Source organism: Marmota marmota, unplaced genomic scaffold (genome assembly GCF_001458135.2).
Source record: "Marmota marmota marmota unplaced genomic scaffold, marMar, whole genome shotgun sequence".
Classification (NCBI taxonomy): domain Eukaryota; kingdom Metazoa; phylum Chordata; class Mammalia; order Rodentia; family Sciuridae; genus Marmota; species Marmota marmota.
This window is the reverse complement of record NW_025999990.1, coordinates 15,018,873-15,026,440: the sequence shown is the minus strand read 5'-3', so window position 1 is coordinate 15,026,440 and position 7,568 is coordinate 15,018,873.

The following is a 7,568-nucleotide window of genomic DNA, read 5'->3' as shown; positions in this document are numbered from 1 at the left end:
TTCTCAGAGATCAGAGATGGGTGAGACAATGTCTTTGGGGAACAAATGTTACCTAATTTGTTGGGATATTTTTTCATTACTTATCTTCCTTCTAATAACATTTCTCTTTCTATCTCTTCCCTTTCCTGTACCGGGTGATAGGATGTGAATCTGTTTTCAAGTAGCAAGGGGATGGGAATTGGAAACAATGTATCAAAATTTGGCTGAAATTAAATGGTTCTTCTATACTAATTAATATTTTTTAAAAAAATTTAATGCTGACTTTTGAGATGGGTGTGAACTGTCCTGTCACATGGCACTAGTTTTCATGAGGATAATGACAATAATCCAATGTCATTGCCCTAAATTGGATTGTGATATCTGTAAGTGGCCTCATGACTTCAATGGCCATCAAAACCACAAATATTGGTATCACAAGGGAAATTGGTCAAAATATACAGTGATCATTCATGAATATAGCCCAACACATTATTTTGATTCAGGTTTCTGAATAAGATTTTTGTGAAAGGGTGAAAAAAAATTGCATGTGACCTAAACATATTCTATATATAGAAAAACCTTCACTGATTAGGACCACCTGGAGGAGACAATTATGATTAGCATAAAACCAAAGTAGTTATATAATATTTTTAAAGAGTGCAGGTTAATGACTTTTAAGTAAATATAGAAACTTGAAGAAGGTTAACAAATCATTATCAAGCAGAATTCTTTGATCAATGGCCTTAATGAATAGATAATAAGGAAACCTCTTTCAAAGGAGCACAGCAATTATTTGTATGTTAATGGTCCTTCTAAAGTGCTTAAAATCAGTCAGTCCTACAAAACAGGCTAAACATTTGCCCTACAATTTTAATTGTGCAATTAATTTGCATAGACATTATTTGATTTTAAATACATGCTAGTAAAAAAGTGAATTTTATCTCGTGTAAATGAAATCCTTCATACCTCAACCCAATCATCCCTGATCTCAAAACAGAGGTCAGAGTTAAAGAGGATCACGGTGATTCTATTATTGATATTTCCTTATAAGTTGTATGAGTACAATTTTTAAGGCAGTTTTCTCTGTAAAAGAAAACGTCTTAAGATTTAATGCTTTGAGGAGCACAATTCACTATTAGAATTTTCATTTTTTTATATTGTCATATACCAAGTTGATAGATGAGACAATAGAGAAGAATTTGTGTTTAGCACTATACAGATATGGGTGGAAAGTAAGTAAGCCTGGTATTTAACTTCTTAAAGGCTTATTTTCTCATCTTTAAAATGGCAAAATTGTACAGTGATGTTAATAAAGGATGAGAAAAGATTAATTGCAAAGCTGTTATTGTGAATGGCAAATAATAGATGTACAATAAAAGGTACTAATGCTTTTTTGGAATATTGGTTTTGTGGTTGTACTACAGAACAGAAAAATAGCAAGAAAAGGAAAACAAACAAAAGAGAAATCCAGTGGCATTTCCAGCCACACAGAGGCAGTAACATCTGTAACAGGTAATACAAATGTTTATTCCCTACTAGGAAAGAAGTAACACAGAGTATACAGATTTGTAAAGCCGTTGATACAAACAAGAAAATATTATATCACAAATATTATGATATCATACGTTATGCTTTAAGTCATTAGAAAAATAAGATATAAAATAGCAGAGTGATTGTCTAACAGACTCCATTATGTCAATCTGATTCTAGAAAATAAATAGCAACATGTACTTATTATCATCTTTATCTGCTGACCTAGGACACATGAACATCTGAAACAGATATAATTCATAATAATCAAAAAGAAATGCCATCTTTTTGAATATAAAACACAACAACCCCTCTTGACCAATAAAACACTAACCCATGATAAATTCATTGGAAAAAACCACCATTTTCAATTCAGACTAACGCCTTAGCATATGAGCTGGTTTACTCTCCCATAATATCTGTGTTTAAAAGTGATATAATAGAAAGCTTTTTCATTGATGCCTGCTGACATTTTTCAACACAATTTCCAAGGTCTTTGAGACACAGAGAGAAAAGTGACAGTTTAGAACTCATTCTCTCCTTTACCCCAGGATCATCATTTAAAGATAATGTCAGCAAAATAGAACATTTGTGCAGGATAATGGTCACCTGCTGTTAGATTAATGCTGAGATAAATAGAGAGGTTTTTTTTTCAACTTCAACAAGACAAAGCAGAAATGTTTATTTTCAAAGTGCAGATTATGCATCTTTGAGACTGTTTTCTCTACCACTCCACACTTCATGTATTTTTCACAAATTCCATGCATAGCTACATAAAAGGGCACCTCTTTAACTTGGTCTCTTAGAATCTGCATGTTTTGTCCTTGAAGGAGTTACCAAATTTGGCACATCAGTAGGAAGCATGAGATTATGCTTGAGATTCATTTTGTGGGTTGGTCTGCTGTCTAGACATCTGTGATGATTTCTTTAGAATGTGAAAATTACTAGGCTACAGTCCCCATTCATTCAATCAGCAATACTCTTGGTGTTGCTATGATAGTATTCTGTAGATGCAATTCAAGTCTACAATCAGTAGATTTTGAGTAAGGGTGGGTCTAATATAATCAGTTGAATGGCTTTGAAAGCAGAGCTCAGGCTTCCAAGAAAAGGGAAAAATTCTGCCTATTTTCTTAATATATATCTCAGGAGAGATTCCTGAGATTCCTTCTGCTCCTCTGGTTGAATCCTGATGGATACAATTCCATTTACGAAAACCCACATTTAAAAATCTTGCTAATGAGGGCTGGGATTGTGGCTCAGTGGTAGAGTGCTTGCCTAGCATGTGTGAGGCACTGTGTTCGAATCTAAGCACTGCATATAAATAAATGAATAAAATAAAGGTATATCAACATTTAAAAATGCTTTTAATATTAGTAAAAGTTGGCACAGTTCTTTCATATTGCACCACTATTTAGCATATATTGAAAAGATAATCTTAAAAAATGATTGATTAGTTACAATCTGTGACTATTTAAGTGTATGAAATAGAGTATCCTCAAATTTAGTATTCTAATGTTTCTCTGAATAATGGAAATATGACCTCATGAAAATGATGAGACCTTTTTCTATTACCAAAAATTATGTCAGCTTCAGGGGGCATCAGCATGATATATAAAATGTCTAATACGAGAGTTGTGATAACCATATGCTTTTACTGAAACAACATTTGATCTGATATGACATTCATTGGTGTTCTTTGGTGGTACAAGCAGCTGATTAAAGTGTGAAGTATAGTTTATAACTGAAAAATTAAAAAATCAGCTGATCTATAGCACAGTTACACTACCCATCTTTTAGGCAAGGTCATTTTTGATATTCACAAATCATTCTAATTTAATGTAAAAGTTTATAAAAAGATAAGAATAATGATTGAATAAAAACATGATTTTAAAAAAACAATCCGAGAAAACTGTTATGTGCATTTATGAATATGTCAAAATCGGCACCAATATTAGGTATAACTATAATACACTAATAAATTTTAAAAATATATGCCAAAAAATTTGATCCTAAATACCTGTTGCTGATATCCTTTCTAACTATAACAAGACAAATCCCTGCAATAATGGGAGAGTGTTATGGTCCACTGTCTTCATTTATAGACTCTGCATTTGTGGACTCAGCCAACCACAGATAGAAAATATGTAAAGGAAAATAATTGTGGCTATACTGAGTATGTACAGACATTTTTTTCTTGTGTCTCCTATAAAATACAGTATATCAACTATGCATAACATGTGCATTGTGTACATTTACATTATACATTATCTAAAGGTGAATTAAAGCATACTAGACTGTATGTATAGGTTACATGTAAATTCTTTGTCACTTTATATAACGGGCCTGAGCATCCATGGATGTGGATATCTGTGGGGTCTTCTGCCTGATAAAACCTATATGTGCCCCATGGATCTTTCTTTGAATACAGATCATCCCTCTAATGCTATGTCTATGTAAACAGGTACCTTTTTCTTCATGTGAACACATTTCACCCTTTCTGTATAATTTGGCAAGTAGAGTTTTTCTCTTTTTTAAACTTAAATCTTGAGAACTTGGCCTATGTGAAAGTTTCCCTGCAGCCCCCTGAAAGTTAGCAAATGTTGAGGACTTTAAAGGAGTCTGATAAAACTGACATAGGCAATTTAGCCTTGAACACTTAACAAGGAGCAAAAGAAGTACAGAAAACATGCCAATTCCCTTCCTACCTCCTATGTACATTTTGTCTGTGGAAGGCAAACATCAGCTAAATTTTGAAGCAAGGTGAAACAAACAGAAAATTAGATTTCTGGTACTGTTTCTTCCATTAAGGCTAATTATATGTCAATTCAAAACTAAGGCATATTTTAATTGGTGTTGAAATTCCATAAGGAAATTAAAGCACATTTACTTTTAATAAGTGATTTTAATTTCCTTATACTAAAATAAAATTGAATTAAAATTCATTGCAGAGACCAAGGCTTAGCCAACTTTGTTGGAATTCATAAGGGATATGAAGAAAGAGAATTTCTTAAGTTAATATATACCTTCATCATGAAACAATGGGTTATAAGCAAAAGAAACAACTTCAACCATCTTAAGCAAAAAAGATTTCTCTTTAAGAATATTCAAGTATGTCACAGAACCAGGTAGTATAAGGAGTCCAAATCCTAGTCAATCCCTGTCTCTACTTCCCCTGGCACAGACATAGCTCCTGTCTTCCTCATTCTTTTCTTCTTCCACAAAGGGAGTTCCCCGTGTCTGCACTCAAATGATCCCCATTTATTTGTTTTACCAGTTCTTTCAGCTTAAAATACCAACAGGGACTTTCACAAGGATCTCTAAATTCCAGTTCTCAATGCCTAAGTCATCTTAGACTCTATCTCAGTCCACCTTAGTTCTACTTTTGGCCACCACCCACCTCCTGCCCACCCACACATAGCAGGGGCCATGGCACTGGATTTTTCAAGAACTTGGAGAGTTTCCAGAGATGGAAATGTCAGCTAGACAGGCAGCTTCAGGGGTGCCTAACACACCTTCCTATCCAGTGAAAAGTAAATAAGGCCATAATCCCTGGATTAGGGAACACTTACATCCTGGCTGCCTGAAAAATTTTGATCTGTACTCATTTTCCGGTGTAAAGACAAACAGTACTCAGTTTCACTTCCAAAATGATCCATGTTTGGATGAACCATACAGATACAGCAGGTACCTGCCAGAATCAAACAAATTCTTTATTTCAAGGTGGCGATGTTGATAGCATGGTAGGTAAACTGCTATGGGGCTCATGACAACTTCCTATTGAAACTCTATTTAAATCTATAAATAAATATGATAAAGGATGAATTTTATAGTTAAAGACCCAAAAATAAGTAAATCTGCCATAAATGGCACAAGAAAGATATGAGATTTACAGAAACAAAGTATTTCAGGGGCAGGTGGATTCAAATAGCAAAATAGTTGGGAATGAAATCTCACTGCACGAGGGTCTACTGACATCAAGGTACCCATCTTTTTCTGAGCCCATCACTCCTTATAGAGGCTCTTGGAAGAAGTGTTGGAGCATCTGGTAAAAGGGGAAACAAAATAAAACACGAGGTTTGTCACCCTCGAGTGAGCTATAAAAAATGTTTTAAATGCATTTATTTCATCTGATTCATCTGTTTCTACAATGAGATTTTTTTTGTAATATATAAATGCACAAAGATGGCCGGTTTCCCCATTTCCCCACTGTACAACAATCTTAGGAGTTCTATCTAGCATTTCCCCTAATTAGAGAATATACTTTTCCCCAGTTGAATTTCTCATGCTGAGAAGGTCAACTACTTCTTTCACCTAATACAGTCTTTTCCTAAGAACATATGGAGTCATCACCATGAAGAATGAAATCACAGCATTTAATAGTAAATTTTAAATGAGTAATTTGGGTACAATTCGATTTTCATACAAGTACATAAAAATCTTGCACATTGTTCACTGTGAATTACACTTGGATTCCTCCATAGATGGCAAATAAGAGGAATTGTTTTGAATCCCTCTGAGCTGGGTGGCATTTCCATCCGACGAGAAGCCAAATCCTAGTAAGGCTTATGCTTAAACCTACTTGGTAAATAGAAATTAACTTTCAATAATTAAAGATAATGAATACATGCCGTCATTCTGGGAAGCAAACTGCATTTTCAAAGAGGTTTAGACAAGAAACTCTGGGGACGTGAGGACCAATTATCACAGCAGAACCAGGCTTTGGGAAGACAAGCAGGAACCAGCCCCCTCCAGCGTCCTTCTCAAAGCTGCTCCTGTGGAACTACCTCTTTCCTCCCTTCCCTGCAGTCTGACTCGGTCTCTCTTATGTCTTCGTTAGCCTTCTGGAGAGAATGCAAGAGGTCCACTCATCCATGGCCAGAAGCTAAAAACTTTTTTGACATCGTATGTATGTGATAAAACTACAAGAATAGAGAAACATACCATCTTGGTGAGACTTCTGTGTTGAGACTCTTGGCTCTACATGACATCAACCTGAATTGTATAGTTACCCAAAATAAGAAAAAATGTATTTTAGGAATACAGTGTATAAAATCAATTAGAGGTTTCTTTTACAATAGCAACAGGGTCTATTATCTAAAGATCAAGTGATCTACAAATGGAAATTTTGAAAAGTTCTAATCTCTAGTCTCTGGAAAGTCAAGCTCTCTCCTATGATGAACTGGCTCCCTCCGTGTGCTGGAGAATATGGCAATGGACACTTCCCAGATGAGACACCTCACCCAAAACCAATCTCAAATGCCCTAGGGGTCAACTATAATTGCTCCTACATGTATCAGGCGCTTATACTTGCACCATCAACTATAGCTTAATGTGAAAGCTATAAGAACATGGTAGCTGCCATTTTGTCCACCATGATTGCATTAGGGGTAAAGAATCAGGCATAAGGAGTATTTTTCCCCAAAATGCTCTTTTGGCTTTACAAGGTGGGAGGCCACTGGTAGACACTGTTATGTAAGTCCTTGTGGCACAGAAAAAGAAAAGCTTGAAATTAGAATAGAAGCCATGGTCAGAAAATAAAAGTGCGCGCGCACACACACACACACACATTAATTCCTGAGTGGGACATGATAGAGCCTGATGCAGTCAGTCACTATGGTACTTGTCCCTGCAGGCTATCACTACTGGCCTGGAAAAACAGACCAGCATTTCTGGAGTAAGCAGAATGGAAGACCTCTTAGCTCAGGCCTTCCCAAGATTCTCCAGGCCCTGAGCAATGTCAAAGACAAACACCTGGGCATGACCCAGCATGCACATTCCTCAATTGGTCCTATCAAATTCTCCTCCTGAGCAAATGAAAATATATAATTCTTTCAACAAAACCTCAACAAAAAGAAGTCGTTTTTAGGCACAAAAATTGATACTGGGCCTATGGAAGTCACAACACTTGAACGTATAAATGGGTGGTCACCGTCTGTGATCTCAGGCTCACCTGGGCATTCCAGTCCTGAGAAGTCATTTACAGGTTTCAGAACAAATGATCACATTTTTCTTTAAAGGTCCTCTTCTCTTTCCACCTGCCCCCCACCCCCCCCACCACA